The following is a 24,505-nucleotide window of genomic DNA, read 5'->3' as shown; positions in this document are numbered from 1 at the left end:
ATGACAAAAGAAAAGTAAAAATTGTAGTCTGTAGTATATGTGGAGAAGCAGCTTAAAAGTTAAAAATCTCATTATATGCGTACAAAAATATTAATAAAATAGGAGGAACTGTATGCTATGTAAGACATGTGAAAATATCACAAAATGCCATTTGGAGACAGATACATACTGAATAGGATGACTGACTGCCTTGTTCTTTTATGGGAAAAATTAATACCGAGAATGGGTAAGTTCTTCCCAAGTTAATCTTTAAATAGAATACATTTTCAATCACAACTCTACTGTTATTTTTAACAAGCTTAAATAATTTGAAAATTCACCTGGTAGCATAGACACTACTAACCTAACTATGAAAGAACAAAAGAAAGTCCCTCAATCTACAAGTGTTGAAATAGTGTCTTAGTTGCTCTAACCTGAGTTTCCCTTTTTTTTTCTTCTAGTTTGAGTGACTACAGACTGACAGCTGAATAGGTTGCTCCTCTCAGTGTCTTATGAGATTCCCAAAGAACATTTATGTGTCTGTTTCATCATGTCTGAACCTTTGGTCCAGATTTTGGCTGCCGGCTTGCCAGATTCTCTCAGAGGACCACCACTGACATTTCAGTTGCTTTACTCTTTCTGGATACTGTTGAACCTTGAACAATGCAGGGGTTGGGGCACTGACCTTATACAGTTGAAAATCCACTTCTAATTTTGACTTTCCCAAAACTTAACTATTTTAGTCTATTGTTGACTGGAAGTCTTACCAGTAACATAAACAGTCGATTAACACATATTCTGTATGTTATGTGTATTACATACTGTATTCTTACAATAAAGTAAGACAGAGAAAAGGAAGTGTTATAAAAAAATCATACGAAGGGAGTGCTGCACTTATTTAAAAAAAAAAATACATGTATCAGTGGACCAGAGCACTTCTAACGCCGGATGTTCAAGTGTTAATCATTTATTCTTTTGTTATGCAAGGTGTTGAATTAATAAAAGACTGGCATTAAGCTGATATTGTATCATAAACTCTCAGGAGAATTGAGGCGTTATAAAGGATTTACGACATAGACGAGTAAACTTTCAAAGCTTATCATCCACCACTACCACCACCAGAATACCATCCATTGTCAAGCAAATGGAATCCTACCAACATTCCGCTTTCTTTAGACCCAGCCTGGTCTGTGGTCTTGTTGCTGTGTCCTTCCTTTCACTCATGAGAGTCTCTTATCAATTCCTCGCTCCGTTATGTGGTTATGTGTTTGGGCATAAATCCCTACTTACTGGCTCAGCATAAGTAACCTTACACTCCAAAATAAACTCTACAGAAATGACCATCCCTCTCCTTTTATTTAAAAGTAATTATTTATATCACTTTCATCTCTTACTTTTTCAAACTGCTTCTCCAGACTTGACTGGAGCCTTTGCATATGCAAAATTCAGAAAAATATTTTCCCAAATGAAAGTGCAACATTTCCGTAATCCCTAGCACTATTGTCATCCCTTAAAATGCAGCCAATGCTCCAGTGTGATGCATTAAAAACAGGAAAATGTAAAAATATGAAACTTGAATAAAGTACAGATGAAGATTTATATACTTTAACCTGACTGAGAATTACCTAACCCTGATTCCAAGAGTAAAATGAATTAATTAAAATTCATTTCACAATTTAAAATATTTTAATAGGAAGAAACAGAATGGAAAAAAGCAAAATGAAAAAGAAACAAAATAAAGGAAGGGAGAGAGGAAAGAAAGGAGGAAGGAGGGAGAGAAAGATAGAAGAAAATTAAAGAAACATTTGAGGGGAAAGAACAAAAAATAAGAATTATGGCAAAAATTTTTAAGTTTATGTATTTTCAGAGAGAGAAAATGAGAGAGAGCATAGGAAGGGCAGAGAGAGAGAATCCCAAGCAGGCTCCATAATGATATCACAGAGCCCCAGGGTGGGTTCAAACTCATAGACTGTGAGATTATGATTTGAACCAAAATCAAGAGTCAGACATTCAACCAACTGAGCCACCCAAGTGCCCCATCAAAATTATTTTAAAAGAGAACTTGGAAAAATTACTTGTAAAATGTATAAAAGTCTAAGGGCAAATATTCTGATTATATAAACTGTTTTTAAGAATTTAATAGAAATGTCATAATTCACAATGACATGAAAAAAGAATTCTCAAAAAAAGAGATATATATGGTCTCAAATAATTTGAGAAATGCATTAGACACAAATGCATTTTTATTCCTTTTATCAACCCTGGTGATGAAAAAAATGATAAATCCCAATATAGATCTACATCTGGAAAAATGGACATCAAACATCCTAGAAAAAAATAATTATGAATGTATTTTTCACAGGGACCAGTTTATCAAGACATAGAAATATATGTTACCTTTGACTTAAATATCCTGTGGAAATAATCTACACTATTTTTTCACTTTATCATAAAATATCTTTCACAACTATTCAAAAGAGCCAAATACAGCATGACCTAAATAACTTACAGTAATAGATCAGTAACAAAAAATCCAAAATAGTATTAGTACACTATGAATAATTGAAGTATTTGTTGATATGAATTTTTAGATTGATTTTAAAGAGAAAAGTAGGTTATAAAATGATATTCTATTATCCTATTTACATACATAGCTATTTAAAAATTTTTAATTATATTTATTCCACAATGAAAATTGTTTGGAAATTGAAGTATTATTACATTATTTTAATTCAAGGATTATTTATACATATGTAAATGTGCATTACATATACTTTTACCTCATGTCATGTGTACATAAACATTTATGTAGAGTCTCATATAGAGTCAATGAGTAAAATCTCATAAATCTTTATGCACACATAATTTAAGGTATGCTATGGATTCAGGAAGCAATATGTAGAGACCAAGGATGGTGGTCATAGTTGATTACATGATCACATTTGTCTAAGGAATCCTTACTACCCATAAGACTCCTCAAGTCTTATTATTCAACTCTAGAGGATTAACTATTCTGTTGTGTTGACAAGCATCAATGTGTTAGCCCTCATATTACTGATGATACTCAGAGTGTAGTTAAATTTAGGAGAGTGTAAATACTATGGTTTTCTATAAGGAAAGTCTGAGACAAGGATCCAAGTGTCAGGACAAGAAGTTGGGAAGCAGGTCAGAGAACAGAAGGCAGCCAACAAAGGTGTGTTAATGAGGCATTTCCGCTGGTGGCAATTAAACCTTAATTCCTCTGAGTCAACTCTAGGAGCCAGGTAGGCATGTTTCTCAGAGTTATGCTGATTTAGTGAAAGAGATACTTATCCATAGGGTTTCTGGATGCCTCTGCATACCATGCCATGGGTCAGGTGTCTTTCCAAGGCTTTGGAAAAAACTCTCAGGTAATATTGGCAGATAGAAGTGTACTAGCACATGCTAAGACTTTAGGAACATTGACTGATGTGACTTAATATTTTATTTACCCAAATAGCCATATGTAAATATTATACAGGTTTAAAATGATGTCCAGTCCCAACCTCACCCTAAGATAGTTTTCACACACCACAAGAATGGAATGATTTCCAATCAGGCACATGAGATGTCCTAGAAACTTAATTTCAGCCATACAGGCCAGAAATATTTAAGGCCTTTAGTTTATTCACTTTGTTTAATATGTTAACATGTGTTTATTATAATAACCTAAAAATGTGGGCTTATTTATTTTCAATTAATTATTTTGATAGTGTTTTAAGTGTTGCACTAGATGATCATCAATTATTGTCACATATACATAGGTTGATAGAAAGCTATAACAGATATGTAGGGAGGGAATAGATCAATCTATAGATAGAAAAATAGATAAACACACACACACACACACACACATATATATACACACACACACACACATAAGAGATAACTATTTTAGCCCTCTGTGACACTCTTCAGGATACTTCCATTCAAAAAAGACAATCCATGGGGCACCTAAGTGGCTCGGTTGGGTAAGTGGCTGACTTCAGCTCAGTTCATGATCTCATGGTTCATGGGTTCAAGCCCTGCATTGGGCTCTGTGCTGACAGCTCTGAACCTGCTTCAGATTCTGTATGTCTCTCTCTCTGACCCTCCCCTACTCGTACTGTCTCTCTAGAGTAAAATAAAACATTAAAAAAATTTTTTAAAGACAATCTGTACAATCAACATACCTCACAGAGATACTATAAATGATTGTAACTGATTAACATTCAAACATGATACTTACTTTTAAAAATAATTTGTTCAATATTATAGACAAAACTAAAATTCAAAATTCCTCTTAAAGGGGTCTATTTGCAGTGATAAGAATTATTAATTCTGCTCCCTCACTGAAAGCATATGCCAAAAAACTACCGAGGAATGAGCGGAGTGGCAGCACAGAGCCTGATGCAGGCTGGAAATCATGGACCACAAGATCTTAACCTGAGCTGAAGTCGGACACTTAACCAACTGAACCACCTAGTTGCGCCTAGACTTCATTTTTTAATAGAGTTTACATTGCTCGCAGTTTCCATTGTTACAATGTCTTACGTAAGTGGCAGAAACTGAGATCTTGGTGTGAGACATGCTCATTGCTTTCGGAGTGCCATTTATGTTAGGCATTCCCAACTGATAGAGAACAAAACATTTATGTGTATCCTGGCCCATATACAAGCACATATATAAAATGCTTTCATATGCAATCATTTCTAGTTTATTGACCTATACCTGAGTTCATTCTGATGCATCCAACTCCTATCCATGACCTCATGGATTATTGTAGGTTTCTCCTCTTGCTGTAAACTCCACTGGTGAGAAACCTGCCTTCCATATACTTCATGATTCTATTCTGCTCTTTATGCATAGCAGTATCAGAATCCTTAACACCAACCTCTGTGGGAAATAACTTCAGCAACCAGAGTACAGTGCAATTTATTTAGCCTTTAATCTTACACTCATTTCCAGACAGGTGCTTCCTTTCTCCACATCTCCTTCAGTGTGGTTTCTTCATACATTTTGCAGAGTCAGATTCTCTTGTCCCAGTCTGAATTCTCTCCAGAGATTTCCCCCAGCTTTTAAAAGTGGTCTACATTAAGGTCAATAATTTATGCTGGACCGTTCCATGGGCTTGAAAAACGCATAACATCTTGTATCCATCAGTATAGTATCATACAGAATAATTTTAGTGCCTTGCCAATGCCCTGGGTTCACATATTTATCCCTGCCCCCCTCAAGCCCCTGGTGATCACTGATCTTCTCAGTCTCTATAGTTTTGCATTTGCTAGGATGCCACACAAGTGGGATCACACCACTATGTCCCATAACCGGAAACACACAAAGTAATTTTTTCACATTGGCTTCTTTGATTCAGCAAATTTATCATTATGGATTTAAGGTTCCTCCATGTCTTCTCAGGACTGGATTGTTTATTCCTTTCCATCACTGTATATTAGTAGAACCCTACTTTGTTTGTCAATCCAGGCATTGAAGGACATTTTGATTAACCCAGATTTAGACATTATGAAGAAAGCTAGATAAACATTTGTATGTTAGGTTTTCAAAATTGCATTCTTTTTCACTTTTTGCATTTCCATGCATTTTAGAATAACTAACCTACCCTGCCACACACACCCCTCACACAATGTGAGACACACACCGCACAAGCCCACACTCATTCCTATAGGGATTTTGATTGGGATTTCTCTGACAATACAGTTATTTGGGAAGCACTACCTCTATGATATTGAGTCTTTTAAACTATAATCATAGAATATCTGTGTCAGATATCTGCAGTATATATCATGGGATCTTTGAAAATCATTTTTTCTGTAATATTGAAGTATAATCTATTCTTGCATATTGGCGTTGTATTCAGGTCTTCACTAAGATCACTAATAGTTTGTAGATTCTAATATTAATGTGTAATAATTAATAATATGTAACTAATATTAAAATATATAAAGAACTTATAAAACTTAAAACCAAAAAAGACTTAAAAAATAATGAATATATATTTTAATAAAAAGACTATGTATTAATATCACTGACATTTTTCCAAACCTTTTTTCTAAAATCTTTTGTAGAAATGATTTCTATATTTTTGATGAGTTATATGAATTGATTTGGACTGTTAAACTAACCTTCCTTCAGAAAAACTCACTAATTATTTTTATCTCTTTTATGCACTAATAGATTGAATTTGCTAAATTTTCAAAAAAGATTTTGACTGAAAAATACTTTTCTTTAAAATATTCAGGCTTTTGGTATCAAGATTATAGTGATCTCATGGATTTAGAAAATGTTCTCTGTTTCTAGTCTTTGTAAGAGTTGGTATAAAATGAAGACATTTTCTTTATGTATTATTGGAACAATAATTTGATAAGTTGAACAATCTGGAGCTATAGTTTATTTATAAGAATTCCTTTAATAATGAAATTGATATCTTTAATTGATATTGGACTGCACAAAATTTTTAATTTATTTTTATTTTATGTTCAGTAGGTCACATTTGCTTTTGAAAACTTCCTATGTCATTCACTTTGCTATATTGATTGTTGTAAAGATGTTCATTATATGCTCTTATTATTTTTTTAATGTGATAACTTTTTTGTATTCATAATATTTGTAATCAGGTATTTTCTATATTTTTTCTTAAGCAGTTTTGCTAGGAGTCTATCAACTTTATCAATTGTTTCAGAGACAATTTTCAATTATTAATTTTTTGTTTAACACTTATTTTTATGAAATTAATTTGTTGTTATATTTATTTTTCCTTTTATCCACTTAATATTTATGTCTGATTTGTTTTTTCCAGTTTCTTAAACTGGAAATTTAAATCATTGGTTTATTTATTGTTGTGAAGACTTTTATTAAGTTATTCTCTAATTATTACTTTTATTGGTTCCCACATGTTTTGATATATTTGAATTGCATCATCATTCAATTAAAATATATCACATTTTAATCTTGATTTCTTATTTAGACTAATTTAGTAATCTCTTATTTTATGTCTAGATGCTGGCATTTTTCTGCTTATATTTCTTTTTGTTTTGTCATTAAGTTAATATCCGACTCATCTATGTCTTCTGGTAGCATCACTTCCCTGAGACAGACATATTCTCAGACTCGAGCCTTCACTCACTTGGTAAATGTCTCTGGACATAGCTCTAGATCCTCAGCTCATTGGTAAGATTCTTTCCTTCTGTAAAATTTTTGTTTGCCATTAGTTGTTCTTCCTTCGGAGATTTTCTGATACCTTTAAATGTATGATTTTGATAATTTACCCTGCATTTCTTGCTTATCACAGTGAGGTCATTGGCCTACTATGACAGTTTCAGTTTGCTTATGTTTAGTGATATAATCAATGCTTTCATGCTACTCATGCTAATCTGAAAATTGTGTCTGTTTTCTAATTTTATAAGACATACTACCATGGTATTATTTATCTTTTCTGTGATACAGTTCTTGAACTAATCTAACCATGCTTATTTCTTTCATGACCATAGGTTAAATTCATCAACTTATAAATAGCTTCTATTAAGGATATTAAATGGATTTAGAGCCTGTGTTTACCTTCTTCTCCCTAGCAATTATTTTAAAGTGCTAAGTTTCTATTTCTAAAACAAATCAATTTGTAAGAAATGATCTTATTTCATCACAGGTATGAACCATTGATTGAATGTTTTATCTACATTTTTACTTGTACTTGGTGCTGATTAAGGACTGCTCACCACTATTCTTACTTCATCTCCAAGTGTGTTGCATTGGTCAAAAATAGTATGCAGTGGGGTCATCCTAGAGGCCATGATCTGAAAACCATTTTGTATTCCAGTTTAACTGTATGACCCACTAGAACCAAGTAGCAAACTAACAAGCTGTACCTCTAGATTTTTCCACATTAAGACCCTTTCATACCAAATGCTAACTTCTTTTTATCTCTTTTCTCTTTTAAACACATCATCTCATCTTAATGTCTTCATTTTTTTTCCTGTATATTTTTTTCAGGTCATGCTATGTGCTCTTTAGAAATTGTTCTGAATATATATTCACCACCCTAAGGAGGTATGTCTGTCAATAATTTGAAGAGTGTGATAAAGTGAAATTTTATCTTAAAACTAACAAGCTAGCCTGTGACATACAGTTTCGTATGGACACAAGACTTCTGAGTCAGAGACAAACATTTTACTACTCAAGATAGAAGCAGTAGCTGGAGTGTCAGCTTGATGCTCCTGCTGCTTCTTCATTTCTCACATATAACCCAAAGACCCATCTTGGATCCTGCACACACAGTGGACAGCAATTCAGGATGGGAACCCTGAGTTGAGGAATGAACTCTACTTTCATTGTAAGGGGAAAAAAGCCTGCTCTTGTTACCTAACCTCTCAAGTTGCTCACTGGAAACACAACCCTGAGAGTTGGGCCAGACCAAAAGTGATCTGGAATAGTAATTAACTTTCTTGGAATAGTAATCAAGAATGTGTGGAATGTTCCAGCTTGTGGCACATTGTGTCTTCCAAAGTTGTCCTTTCATCTCTTAGGTTGGAGAAATGGAAATTAGAGAGTGTGTCTCCTTCTGAGTTACAGTTTGTTTTTCTCCTAAATCCTGAAGGATTAGTTTAGGATATTAAAGGAGATCCTCAAAATAAAAAGGCAGAATAAGTAATTTGCCTATGATTACAAAGCTACAAGTAGTCAAGTGAGATGAAATCCAGGCATTTCTTAATTTTTATCTTCCTGCCCCAGAGAAATGAAATCTCTGGATAAGGTACCAGAATAAATATAGAAATAATTTATTTTAGTACTGATTTTTATTCCCCAAAATACTTTCTGTTTCCATATCTTCTTCATCTAAAGAAACTTTCATTCTTGACTGATTCCACTCCCAACAGAGAATCTTGTATTGTAGTCCTACAACATTTATTGCCACCATAAAGTCATTTGCAATCAACTTAATAACTGACATTAACTAGTCACAATCTGCCGTGAGGGTCAGCTGTGGATTTGTGGCAACATGTTTATCATTATGCTTTCGGATATGTTAGAGTGATCTTACTGTAAATATGTGAAGCAACTTGCTTCATTGTTGCGTAGTTTATGAACATAGCCAAAATAATTTTATTCTGTCATCTTACCAATTTTCAACTCCTAAAAACAATGTTTCTAATATCTTCTAAAAGAAATCCTCAGTCAAGGAAACAGTTATTTAGTTCAATTACCATCAATGTCAGCACACACTGCTATAACACATGCTAATTATTAAGTTTATTATAATTTCTAAGCAAGCAATAAAGGGTGTGATATACTTAGAGATGCTTTACTATTTAAAGTTTAACATAATTGATGTTGACATACTTTTTGTGAGAGTTCAATATTGGCATTGGGGATGTGAACACCTCTTTGGTATCTGGCCACCAGCTCCATGGCTTATGGGAAGATTTATATTTCCTTTCACTTCAGAAATTCTCCTTTTAGCAGTTGCATCCTAGTAGTTGTGATGTCAGCTGAATGTGCCTTGAATTTGTGATTCCTTCTTTTGCGGTTCCTGGAGGTTCTAATAATAATTCTGATAACTGCTATCTTCTGTTACCTGGCCCATTCTATTTAGAAATTTTAGGTAGTTCAGTGTGGATTTCTAATATCTGTAACTTAAAGCATTCTGAGTTACACAAAATGTTGAGCCAGCTATGAGATATGGGGAAAGACTTCAAACTGTGGTACAAGCTGATCTGAGATCTCCCTGCATTGTCTCCTGGAGCATTGAGCTGCAGACCTCTTCACAAATCTGCAATATAATATAGCCTGTTGCAGTTCCTTGATCAGATAAAATTTGTACCATCTCAACATTTAGAGGTTTTTGGAATAATAGTGTCTTTGTTCTTGACCTTGCCAAGAGAATCTTGAAGCCATATTCTTTATGCTTCTATAAAATGCGAAGGAAACTCCTCCATGCCTGGATCCACTGTGATCTGACAGCTGGCCTCTTCCTCAGGGCCAGGGAAAGGTGGCTCCGCCATCCCACTCCTGCTTACATACTTCTCTCTGTTCTCAAAGTTCACCATTCCTTCTATCAAGTTTCTTGTAGTTATGTATTCAAATTGTGCTCAGTTTAAAAATACAAATGTGAAATTCATAAGATCTAGATTCACTTTTTAAAAAAATCTGTTAAATATTTGATTCTGAGAAATTAAACATTTTTTTATGTTTTTGGAGAAAAGTGAATCTAAGAAGTTATTTAAAAGGAATCATTTAGCAGAAGGAAGGGCACACTTTTGTGGGGGAAAAACATTAAATAAGTGTCAGTGTAGTAAAATTTTCTCCAATAAATCATTTTAATCAACAAAAAATCATTCATGTGATGCAGTTCAGAGAAATAGTTATAAGGTGTACTCTGCAGCAACATTTGGCTCTTGGAAACTCTTCAGTTATCACCTTTTATAAAGTAGGAGAATTAGGTCAACCAGATGTCAATGGGAATCTGTACTTTCACAATCACTCTTTTTGTAGCCACAAGGCAATTCTGTCCTGGAATCTATATTTATTAATAGTCTTAATAGGTAAGCCAAGAGACTCCCAGTGGAATTTGTTTTACTCAAAATTTCTTGAAGAAGTAAAGTGCTTTAAAATATTTAACTGGATTTATTTCTGAATAGTTTTCCTGTGGCCTACTTGACATGCTGCTACTACCACAAGCGTGGCACAATTGGGGCATTTTTAACCCCAATCAGAGATCTATGGACCTGCCTCAGATCACGGAGTGATCTGCTGTTAAGGTAGAAAACACGTACATCCAAAAGTTTAAGTAGTGCTAAGAACTCTTTTGTGTCTTCTATTAAATTTGACGCAATGAAATAATTTTTCTTCTTTCCTTTAAATCTAACCCAAAATATCAAACATAATAAAAATAAATAATTGACAAGTAAAACTAGGAAACAAAACTCCATATCAAAAAGAGTGAAGAAAACGCAATTAAATACTGGTTAATTGGGACCTAAATCCGGAAGAAACTTAAGCTGATATATACTATCTTGAACCTGAGGTAAAATAAAGTCTTAAGATGAGTGGCTTTGCTTTAAAAAGTCTATCCAACAATTAGTTAACTGGAACTATAAAATAAATACATAGCCTACCAAATACAAAGCAGATAATTTCTTTGGAACTGAAAGAGAAATTCAATACCCTCTTCTTATTGGTTATCATCACCAAGGGACAGAGATAAGGTTAATAGAAGGAGGCAGAATGGTGACACTCACCATATCTGCATTCTTGGGCCCTAGTGAAGAAAAGGAATGCCAAAATCTGAAAAAGGGAGAAAGAAACGAATAAAAGAAAGAAAGAGAGGATGGAAAAAAAAAGGAAGGAAAAGAAAGGAAGGAAGGAAGGAAGAAGAAAGAAAGAAAGAAAGAAAGAGAGAAAGAAGTAAAGAAAGAAAAAAAGAAAGAGAGAGAGAAAGAAAGAAAGAAGCAATAACAAAAAGTGTTATTAGAGAAGAGAACAAAGAAAATGCAGTTAGAAGCTTAGCTAAATTCACATTGCCCCTGGTCACAATCTATGTTGTTCACAGTATTTTTCAACAAGTGGTTGGTTCTGTGTAAATGTAAATCGCAATTTAAAAAAAAGTAGGAAATAAGGAATTATCTGCCTTTCCCTCCCCCCAAAAGATGTTACTTGCTATAAGCTAGTGATAGCTGAGAGGTTTTCACCCTTCCATTTTCCAAATGAACTATTATGGTGTTTATGTTGTTTATTCTCAATTTTGTTATATTAGATGTGTTTGGAGAAGATAAATTGTAAACATATTGGCTATTAAAAAGTGAGGATCAACAACCGTACATAGGGAAGAGGTTTTTATATCACCCAGAAATTCTGGACTGTTTCTCAAAAATGAAAGCAAAAACTAGATGAGACTTTGGGATCATCATCTTTAGAGGCGGGAAAGTGGCATTTTATATACATCTATGAAAATGTTGTGCATGAAAATTTGGAAACTTTAGTGTGCACAGGAGGGAAGGACCAATAGAGTCTAGCATTATCTTCTCAATATCTATTTACCTCTTCTTACTTAATAATAGAACTATTATCTTCTTGGGAGTGGCAAGGTGTTCAGCTTTTTACCAGTTATATTTGTTGGCTTCCTTGAAGATAAGCATGTCCAATGATATATAAGTGATAATTTTGGGGAAATGTCCAGGAAAACTGTGCTGATATACTAGAAATCAGCATTTTGACATTCTCATTTACTCTGTATTCCTGACTGTGAATGAACTATGAGGATTGATGTTCCAGGGGCCATCAAATGAGCATTAGGGGCTCTTAATAGTGGAAGCCCATGAAAGGATGCTAAGAGAGAGAGTTCTCTGGGCTATAGAAAGTACCATATACTACCCATCTTCGAACTTCAAGATCTGTGTGGTAGTAAGTCATCTTAGCATTTATGTAGTTTAGCTTTGATGAGCTTTGATAAACATGGACACTCACGTATCCATTGTACCACAGTCAAAATATAAAATATTACCACCACCCAGAAAGTTTATTCATGTCTTTTCCCAGTTAATCCTCCCTGCTCACTGTCTCGATTTCTAGCACTTGATTTCTAGGTTGTTTTTTCTCCTTATTGAAAGCCATGTAACTGAAATCATAGAGAATAAATTTTTTGTGTTTAGCTTTTTCCAAATACCACAATGGTCTCTAAGATTGATCTATGTCAGCACCATTATCTACAATAGCCAAACTATGGAAGCAGCCCAAGTGTCCATCAATTGATCAATGGACAGAGCAGATACACACCCCCCCCCCACACACTGGAATATTCTCAGACATTAAAAAAATGAATTGTTGCCATTCATAATGACGGGGATGGAGGTAGACAGTGCTATGCTAATAAGTCTGTCAGAAAAAGACAAATACCATATGATTGCACTCATGAGGAATTTAAGAAACAAACCAAATGAGCATTGGGGAAAAAATGGAGACAGAGAGACAAACCAAGAAACATCTTCTTTACTATAAAAAACACACTGATGGTTATCAGAGGGGAGGGGTGGGGGAATGGGTTAAATAGGTGATGGGATTAAGGAGTGCACTTGCGATGAGCACCACGTGCTGTATGGAAGGTGTTGAATCACTAAACTTTACACCTGAAGTAATATCATACTATATTTTAATTAACTAGAATTTTAAACAGAAACTTAAAAAATTCAATTCATGTTATTGCATATATCAGTAGCTTATTTTATGTCTATTGTATTATTTATTACTGAACTTTATTCATTGTATAAACATACCACAATTTATGTATCTATTTCTTCTTATTTAATATTTAAGGTATTTGTAGTGTTTGTGTATTGTGATTATCAGAATAAAACTTCTATAAGCATTTGTTTGCAAATATTTGTCCGGACATATGATTTTATTTCTTGTAGGTTTCTAGGCATGAGATACTTAAAAAAGAATTACTGAGCCATTTGATTAGCACATATTTATCAATAAGAGAACATGTTAAACATTTCTACAAATTGTTCATTTCATTTTATGGGCCCACCAACAATGCATGAATATTTCAATTGGTTCCACATTCTCATCAACATTTGGAAATCCACTAATTTGTAATAAGCCATTTTAGTGGGACTGTGGTAATATAACCTTCTGATATCTGTATTTTCCTAATGAACCATGATGTTGAGCATCTTCTCACATGTTTATGGATCATTGATATCTTTCTTTGTGCCATGTGTGTTAAGTCTCTTGCCTATTTTTAATAGATTCCTTGACTTCTTATTATTGAATTTTAAGAGTTCTTTGCATATTGTGTACAAAAATGTTTTGATCAAATACATATATATATTCAATTTAAGTATCTCTGTGTATGTGTGTGGCACACACTCTGAATATATGTTTCTATTTCTAACTTTTAAAGGTTATTTTTAATAAAAGTTTTTATGTTTGATTAAGTTAAGTTCATCATTTTTAAAGCATGATGTTAATGCTTTTTGTCTTTTCTCAAAGGAAACTTTGTATTTGTTAAAATTGTGGTGATGTCCTCCATGTTGTCTTATAGAAGCTTTAGTTTAACTATTTATGTTTAGAACTATGGAACATCTTTAACTAAATTTTGAGTGTGTCAGGAAAAAGTAATCAATTTGCACTTTTTACTATATCTGCATCTGGTAGTTTGAGAATTATTTGTTAGAATAGAAGTAAGTTTCATGCAGACAACATATAGTTGGTTAATTTTTAAATTATTTCTGCCATTCTTTGTCTTTATTTGGTACGTTTAGACCTTTTATATTTAATGGAATTATTGATACATTAAGATTTAGGGGTGCATTGGTGGCTCAGTCTGTTGAAATGTATCAGAGAAGTGGCAGGATCCTGTTTTTGTTTTAAGGAAACATTTCTGGTCCTGGGAGACATTTGATAACTCAGGGAAGAGTGAAATCATGAAGACCAATTAAGCACATATTGTATTACTTCAATAAAAAAAGATGCTGGATTGTATATGGGTGGTGACAATAAATATGGAAAACAGTTATAAAATCAAGGTATATATTGATTTCAGAAAAGACAACTCTTTCTGATCACATAGAGTGAAGAGTTGAAGAAGAGAGAAGTATAAATGTTTATTCTCAGGATCCTAATTTGAGCAATTGAGTAGATAACTTTGATATTTACTAGAATGAACCATAGAAAATAATAGTTTCAGGAAGGGTAAAGAAGTGTTCAGATTTGGGAATATTTGGTTCAAAATTCCTTAAGTTTTAGTATAAATATAATGTAGACATTTTTATTAGTAAAATAAAAAATTACATGCATAAATTAGGTGATTGAAGCTATAAGAATGCTTAAGACTATCTATGAATATACTGCAAATTAAGCAATAAAGATAATTCAGTAATAAACTAAAAAATTAATAACAAAGATTTTTGTGGGTAAGCTGGAGAAAGTACTGAATAGAACAATTAGATATAAAAGAAAAATAGGAGATACAGACACGGCAGATAAATACACATGTGTTCAAAAAGAAGAAAATAATTTATTGTACCAGTTTCTGCCTAGTGATCAAAGGAAATGAAAATATAAAAGATATTGAACTTGACAATATTTAGGTCGCAGATGACTATAGCAGCTCCAGTGAAGTGATGCAAATGGATGTAGATTAAAGTGAGTTGAAGAATCAATGAAGAAATTTTAAGTTCAGGAAAATGGGGCAAGGTTATGCCGAGATGTTGCTGCACCAATCTTTGAAATTCTGTTCAACTACAAGAATTTTAAAATGGACTAAAAGAACATTTCTAGTATCAGAAACAAAGAGATAATTTAAAGCTACAAAGGAAGGAGTGGACTGTAACATACAAAGAAATGGCTTTAAATACCCATAAAAGAAAATATGTGGTTTGAAGTTAGAACTGAGGTGTCTGCATGAAAGGTAGAACCATTAAAGGAATCTAGAAAAAGTCCTGCCTGAAGATTCAAAAGCACAATGAAGATTCTTGATTCTCCCAAGTTAAAAAGAGATAATGTTTAACATGGGAATTCTAAACTCCAATCTCATATTGATTTGGTGTGGTCATATTTCCTATCTGAAGAAAAAGTTTAGAAGTTAGGGAATTTATATAAAACTTCAAACTAGGCAATGGTAAAGCTGGAGAAACTCCCTAAATCCAGCTACATAAGATCACATAACCATACATATAAAAACACCTCCCATAATAATATCCTAGAGTAAAAACCTACAAAATAAGTTGAATAAAAAATTCACCAGTTGGGTGCCTGGGTGGCTCAGTCATTAAGCATCCGACTTCGGCTCAGGTCAGGATCTCACAGTTCATGGTTTCAAGCTCTGAGTCTGGTTGTATTTTGACAGCTCAGAGCCTGGAGGCTGCTTCAGATTCTGTGTCTCCCTCTCTCTCTGCCCCTCCCCTGATCACACTATCTCGATCTGTCTCTCAAAAATAATAAATAAATATTAAAAGAATTTAGAAAAAAAAAACATTTCACCAGAGAACTGCTTATTGGTTCAAAGCATGGTTGACTTTTGGCCAGAGTGTTCTGATACTTTTGTCCACCTGCTTGATGTCCCTATTTTCCAATTCAGTGGAAACAACTATGGGATGGTAGCTTGCATTTCCGGCACAGATTGCAAAGGCTAGCACACTAATATGGATAGTTTGATTGACACAGAGCTTAAGCTTTGTTTTGCTGCCTCTCCCCTTCTACCTTGGCTAAAACAAGCGGTATTTGTCAGAAAAGTTTTAAAGGTATACACTTTTTTTTTCCCTCACCTAGGCCAAGGAATGGCATGGCAGATGGAGCAAGTGATATACAGACACATGCCTGGGCATAAGAAGGCAAAAGAGGAAGTCTATTTTTTTCTTTAAATTTTTGTAAATGTTTATTTATTTATAAGAGAGAGAGAGAGAGAGAGAGAGAGAGAGTGCAGGGGAGAGGCAGAGAGAGAGAGGGAGACATGAGAATAGGAAGCAGGCTCCAGGCTCCGAGCTCTGAGCTCTCAGCACAGAACCCGATGCAGGGTTGAACTCATGAGGCGTGAGATCATGACCTGAGCTGAAGTCAGCTGCACAACCTACTGAGCCACTCAAGGCCCCCCAAAGAAGAAGTCTCTTATGAAATAAGAGCTCAGAAGAGAAAGTACAATGCATATACTCAGGACTAAATACCTGCTTAAAAATATCTACAATGACCTTAGTAGACTTGCATCTGTGGTAGCTCTGTGGGCTCTGTGCAAATAGGAGGTGAAGACAAAAGAAGAGTTGTAGGCAGCTTAGTGCTGAAGCCCTGTCCCAGCTGAGTGGTGCCAGGACAAGCTATAAAGACCAGGAGAGTAATATTTTCTTTTTCTCTTTTTGGCTCCAAGTACTTAAGAAAATCTGCATCAGGTCACTCACTGGCTGACCACTGGTACAATGAAACAGATTGCAATAACCACACATAAGGATATAGAAGGAATACAGTCTTTGAAAAAAAAGAAGATAAAAAGAAAAAAACCTCTCAAAACAAATAGAAAGCTGCAGACTTCAACAACACACAGGAAATCCTGAGAAAGAAACTCTGATTTTAAAAGTTCTCACATTATCCTGTCCAAATACACACTTATTTATTTATGAAAAATTTGTTTTAAATATTTATTTCCGAGAGAGAGAGAGTGTAAGCTGGGGAAGTGCGGAGAGAGAGAAGGAGACACAGAATCTGAAGTAGGCTCCAGACTTTCAGTTGTCAGCACAGGGCTTATGTGGAGATCAACCCCAGAGATGGTCATGACCTGAAGCAAAGTTGGATGCTCAACCAATTGAGCCACCCAGGTGACCCTCAAATATACACTTTTTTAACAACAACAAAATGCAAGTAACATAAGGGACAGTAAAGTAACATATGGCCAACTCAGAGGAAAACAAAATTGATAGAAACTATCCCTGCAAAGGACCAGATATTAGATTTTTTAGACAAAATATTTAAATGAGTTGTTTTAATCTATTCAAAGAGCTAAAGAGAACAGTGGACAGAGAACTAAAGTAAACCAATAAAATTATGTCTGAACACAATAAGAATATAAATAAAGAGATAAAAATGTTTATAAGGAATCAAACAGGAATCATAGATCTAAAAGTATGATAAACTGAATTCAAACCAAAACAAAACAAGGCAAACCTCTCTATAGGCATTTAATACCAGGAGAAAGAATCAGTAAAATTGAAAATTGGACAATTTACATTCAGTTAGAGGGACAGAGAAAAAAATGAATAAAAAAATGCAAACAGAGGGACCTGGGGGATACCAATAGGTGTACCTACATATGTATTATTGGGCTCCTTGAAAGCAAGGAGAGAAAAAGAAGAAAGAACTAAACTATAAAAAAGAAAGAACTACAGGAACTAAATAAAGTAGGTAGATACTAAGAATAAATACTGAGGTACATTATACTCAAATGGTTGAAAGCCAAAAGCAGAGAATCTTGAAAGTAACAAGAGAGAAATGATTTATCACATAAAAGATAATCTCAAGAAGATTAACACCCAATTTCTCATCAAAAGTACTTTCTCTTATTTTCTTCATGATTTAAAATTCAAATGCATGAAAATAATATAACCTTCATTAATGAACACATAATATACAAAGATTATTTTTAACAACAACGACATAAAGAGTAAGGAATAAATGATACAGCAACAGGGATATTTGTATGCTATTGAAGCTAAATTGAAATCTCCATGGTGACCAGACAATATATAAAATTTTACACACACATACACACGGTAAAAAGAAATGGAGGGGATCAAAATAGTATACTACAGAAGTTAATTAAACGTAAATAAATGTAGTAATAGAGAACATAATAAACAAAAAAGACATGCAAACACAAAAAGAAATATGGGAAAATTAAATTCTTCCTTAAAAGTTATTGTTTACAATATAAATAAATTCTTTAATCAAAAGACGGAAATTCCCAGAAGGGGTAAACAAGTATATTCTGTCTACCTATAAGAGATTCCCTTTATATTGAAAGACACAAATAATTTGAAAGTATAAGGACAGAAACAACAGCAACAACAATAAAACATATTCCATGCAAATAGTAATCAGAAGAGAAAAGTGACTATACTAATACAGAAAAAATATACTTTGAGTCAATCTTTTACAAGACTCTTTGTAGAGGAACATGATGTCTTTTTATTTGATTTCAGTTTTTTAAAGATTTTGTTTTTAAGTAATCTCTACACCCAATGTGGGGCTTGAATTCTCAACACTGAGAACAAAAGCTGCATGCTCCACTGGCTGAGTCAGCTGGGTGTCCGGAATGCGATGTGATTCTAAAGGGGTCCATGAAAAAGATAAAAAGTAAAAAAAAAATAATAATAAATAAATAATACATATAAATAGAAGGGTCACTTGAACAAATAAAAAATAAAATTTAAGAAGTAAATAAATAAATAAAAAGGTCAATTGATATTATAATTATAAACCTGTACACATCAAATGATAGAGCCCCCAAATATATGAGAAAACATTGACAGAATTGGAGAAACAGTCCCACAATGATAGCTGGAGACTTCAACACCCAAGTTTGATAATCGAGAGAGCATTCAGAAAGAAGATTATTAAGGAAATACAGGAGTTAAACAACACTGTAAACCAACTATACCTTACATACAGGAATGGAACATTCCACCCAACGGCAGCAGAATAAACATACTTTTCAAGTCCACGTGGAACACTCGCTAGGAAAGATCACCTGTCTGGCCACAAAACAATCTCAATGAATTTGCAAAGATTGAAATTATATAAAGTAATTGATAAAGCTTGAATATAAGAATATGGAAAGAACTTCTACAGCTGAAAAATAGGCAAAAAACTTGAACAGACATTTCTCCATAAAAAGAGATACATAAATGCCAAGAAGCACATGAAAAGCTGTTGAACACTCTTAGAATTAGGGGAATGCAAATCAAAACCACAGTGATGTCTCATTTTAAAACCTTGAGGATGACTACAATGAAAAAAAGGGAAAATCATAAGTGGTAAAGAGGATGTGAAGAAACTGGATCTTATGTATACTGCCATGTGTTATGGACATTGCAATGTACATTGAATGTAAAACGGTTCAGCCAATGTCAAAAACAATTTGGCTCATCTTCAAACAGTTAAACAAAAAATTGCCATATGATCCAGCAATTCCTCTCCTAGGGATATACTCCAAATAACAGAAAACTGGTACTCAAAACAAACATGCACACAGGTTCAAAAGAGCACTATTCACAATAACCAAAAGGACAAAATAATCCAAATGTCCATCAATAAGATGAAAGAATAAACTAACAAACACTGGAATATTTTTCAGCCATAAAAAGGAATGGAATACATGATATATACTATAGGATGGGGGCACCTGAGTGGTTTAGTCAGTTGAGTGTCCGAGTCTTGATTTTGGCTCAGGTCATGACCTCACTCTCTTGAGGTCAAACACATTGGGATTTGTGCTGAGTGTGGAGCCTGAGTGGGATTTTCTCTCTTTTTCCCTCTGCCTCTATCCCTTGCATGTGCTCTCGCTTTCTCTCTCTCAAATTTAAAAAAAAAAGGTAGCAGGGTGCTTGGGTGGCTCAGTCAGCCTTCTGATCTTGGCTCAGGTCATGATTTCACAGTTCATGGGTTCAAGTTCCACATCCAACTTTGTGCTGACAGTGTGGAGCCTGCTTGGATTCTCTCTCTCCCTCTATCTCTGCCCTTCTCTGCTCATGCATGCATTCTCTCTCTCCCTAGCTCTTTCTTTCTCTTAAAACAAAATAAATAAACTTAAAAAATAGGATAAAACACATTTTAAAGCAATATTATTTAAGACAATATAGTGTTTGTGCAGAGCTAGAAAAATAGACTAGAGAGGCTGGATAGAGATCTCACAAAAAAGATTGTGAATATTCAGAACATGTATATATAAGTTCAGGTTTTGTTAAAAGTCCTTAGGGAAAACATGGTTCTTCCATGAATGAAGTTTATGAATAATGGGAGGCAAATAGTAATCAATATAAAACATTATATTATGTATTTCAATCACATGACACTGATTTGAATTTCCAGAGGGACTAAGGATAAATTTGAAAAGCATATTGAAATAGTTGTAAAATAGACATGCACTCAGCTAGAGAATAATTTATAATAAGCAAACAATACCAAAGTTTTTGAACATCATATCTTAAAATTATAAATCGATATATTCACAAAAATGAATAAAAGAATCATGATGAAATATAAAGATTCAAATAAAATGGCTAAATAAGAAATACCTACGATGACTAGAAATTATGAGGACATGATTAGAAATGAAAGTAATTTTTAATAAAACTATGCAGTGCAGCTGACGTAACCTAGAAGGTAATTTTTATGCTTGAACTAAGATGTTAGAAATGAGGAAGTACTAAAAGGACAGAAATAGACATAAAATACATGAAAACATGTAGAAGGATAGTAGTTACAAGAATAAGAACAGAATACAAAATACAGAACAGAAAGAATAAGGAAGCTTACAAAACCACAAGCTTGTTCCTCAAAAATACTACACTGAACAGGGAAATATTGGCCAGATATGAAGAGAATATTTGGGAAGGTCTTTCACATGAAAGCTGAGACTGGCATATAAGGACATCTCTGTAGGAGAACGGCTTTAATCAGGAGAGTGATAAGATCTCTTGTGAGTTATCACTCTGCTTTGATGTTTGTAATCTAGGGTGGAGATAGGAAGTCCAGAAAGCAGATAAATAATGTCCACTTTGATTTAAAGGAATGACAAAACATCAACAGAAATTGGTGATAGATTATACATGGGCTGGAGTAAGGTTTAAGGAATATCTTCCAGGTCTCTTGATTGGATAATAGGTGCCATTTTCATAAATGGGGGAATGATGGTGGCAGAACGGTGTAAGGCCTTTTACATAAGTTACTGACAGACATTTTAAGTTTGTAATGTATTCACCACTTGGTCATGACAAGCAATGTAAAGGAAGTTTCTCGGTCCTGCAACAAACACACTGTGTAACTGATAGTGTGAGATGGTACTATTGTATTGTATTGTCTTTCAAATAAAGCTCTTTTTCTAGATTTCAACAAATACAGGTATCCTGACATTGTTAATGACATATTTTTGGAGTTAATATATACAAGCCATAACCTAGAGATAAAGGGGCAGATGGCAGGAGAAAATCTACCCTTTATTGCCCTGCACCAGACATCTATCTTGTTTTTGTCACATTTTAAAATTTTTATTTATTTATTTTCAGAGAGAGAGAGAGAGAGAGAGAGAGAGAGAGAGGTGGCGAGAGAGGGAGAAAGAATCTCAAGCAGTATCCACACTGACAGTGTAGACCCCAGTGTGGGGCCCGATCCCACAAACTGCGAGATCATAATCTAAACCAAAACCAAAAGTCAGATGCTCAACTAACGGAGCCACCTAGAAGCCCCTGCTATGGCCAAATATTTCAGTCCCTGTTATTCAGCTGAATATAATCCTAACTGATAGTAATCTTTTCATTATTATTGAAAATCTGACTTGAAACCTCTAACTTATTGAGAAATGGACCCAATGAAAGAATTCAAAATAGAAGTATGATGTTTGCAAGACTTAAACATCAGTTTTTATTCAACTTGGAGAACAATTTAGGAATTTTGTAGGATGCTACACTATTGTGTAGAGTCTATAAACTGGAGTGAAACATGATCATAAAAATTTTTTTTCTGCAGTTTCATGTCTAGTTTGGATTATCCTTCTCCCAACAGTTCAGATCAAAAATCTTGTCATGGATTTTTTTTTTCTATTATAGGACTCATTATAAGGCATTAAGTAAATGTTTCACCAAAGGACACATGCACATGAGATGGGAAATGTCCTCCTCTCTAACTAGATTAGAGTTTTCCAGAGAAACACAGCCAATGTGATAGCTATTAAATAGCTGATAGATGGATAGTTGATTCACAGGTAGATGATAGATGGATGGATAGATGATAGAGAGATAGACAGGTAGATAGATAGACAGATTAACGTGGGATTTAATTTCAGAACTGGCTCACATGGTTATGGAAGCCTAGAAGTCCCATGATCTTCCATCTGCAAACTGGAGAACAGGAGAGCAGGTGGTATAATTCAATCGGAGTCTGAAGGCCTGAGAATTGACAGTGTATGTTTGAAGCCCACGATTCAGGAGCTGCAAAGCCCAAGAACCAGGAAGAAGAAGGTGGATATCAGCTCGAGCAGAGTATATGTGCCTTTGCTCCACCTTATTGTTCTATTCAGGCCATTAGGATTGAATGCTGCCCACCTTCCTTGGTGAAGGGAACTTCTTTACTGAATTCACCAATTCAACTGCTAGTCTCTTCCAGAAGCACCCTAAAGTCTCTTTAGGTATATCTTTAGACATACCTAAAGATAAAGTTTAGTTGGCTCTTTAAGCATCTTTTAGCCCAGTGTAGTTGACACAGAAAAGGCCCTCCTTATTTTCTGGAAGGAAAGACTTTCCCTGTACCCTGTGAGACTGGTGACTGGAAGCCTGCAAATCACACTGAGGACAGACAGGTTAGCGGAAGAGAAAAAGGGTTCCTGCGCAGGTCTATGGCAGCCCAAAAAGAAGTAGCTAGCTCACTAAAGAGTCAAGTTTAAGGTTTTTATATTGCACATGATAGAGAAAGGGGAGGGGTCAGAAGAGGCTTCACTGGGAGGAATAAATAGGTGTCTTGAGGAAAGACAAGTGAATTCAAAAGAACAAACAGGAGATGATAAAGTTTGTGATACAGTTAGTTTATGGAGGTGGAACATCCTTTCCTTCTCCTTCCTGGTAATAAAATTCCCCCAGACAGGGGATTTATGTAATTTTAATCTCAGCATTCTTTCCTGGAATGGACCCGCCACAAGAGGGAATTTATGGCAGTCTCATTTTCCAGAAGTTGATGGTTTCAGTTAGATAAGGGAAGACTCTTTCTGCATCTGTTGAATCTCAAATGTCTTCAGCTTAAAATAATCTTCACACCAACTCTGACGTCTTGAGTGGGTCTGACATTGTCAAGACACTTGAATAATAAAGTTAGTCTTATTTTAATATAGGAAAAAGTGTCTTCAAAGAAAGACACTTCAACAAATTTCTATAAGAAAAGCCAATGACCAGGGCGTCTGGGTGGCTCAGTCGGTTAAGCACCGGCTTCAGCTCAGGTCATGATCTCACATTTCATGGGTTTGAGCCCCGCATCAAGCTCTGTGCTGACAGCTAATTATGAGCCTGGAGCCTCAGATTCTGTCTCTCTCTCTCTCTCTCTCTCTGACCCTCCCCTGCTCACACTGGCCCTCTCTGTCTCTCAAAAACAAATAAAAGACATTAAAAAAAAAGAAAAAAGAAAAGCCAGTGACTGACCTCTCAAATTCCACCTCAGCTTCTCTGCCTTCTTGAAGTGGCCATGATGTTTTAAAACAGACTAACAAAGTTCTGTAAAGAGTCACTTGGTTGCTATCTTGTTTATGAAAATACAGGAATTTAAAATATGTACATTCTTCACATTTTGAAATATTCCCTGATTTGAAAAAGGACTACCTTGTCTTAATTGTATCCATTTATATGAGCCCCACACCAAGAATCTAACACTTATTCCTGAGGATAAATATTGTGGAATATTTTTGGGGTGGTCGTTGATAAAGATCTTCTATCAGAAAAGGGTCTTAAGGTTCATAAAGAAGAATATTTTATGTTATCATTTTCACAAAGTGAGCATGTTTCTGAAGCAACTAGAGTGGGATATTATAGATCCCTCATTTGGGACCTTTGTTTTGACTCCTTAAGGCCAATCTTTCTGGGCTTCTCCCACACTGGGAGAGAAATGCCTGTGGGCAGTTAGAGTTGTCATGCTTGTTCCTGTTGGTGTTTTGGAGTGATGGGGTCTGAAGCCAATGGCCAAGAAAGAATTCTTTTTGATATTTTTATGTATTTATTTTATTTTGAGAAACAGGGACAGAAAGAGAGCTAGGGAGGGACAGAGAGAAAGGGAG

The sequence above is a fragment of the Suricata suricatta genome, chromosome 2 (genome assembly GCF_006229205.1).
Source record: "Suricata suricatta isolate VVHF042 chromosome 2, meerkat_22Aug2017_6uvM2_HiC, whole genome shotgun sequence".
Classification (NCBI taxonomy): Eukaryota; Metazoa; Chordata; class Mammalia; order Carnivora; family Herpestidae; genus Suricata; species Suricata suricatta.
Note: the sequence above shows the minus strand (reverse complement) of the source record.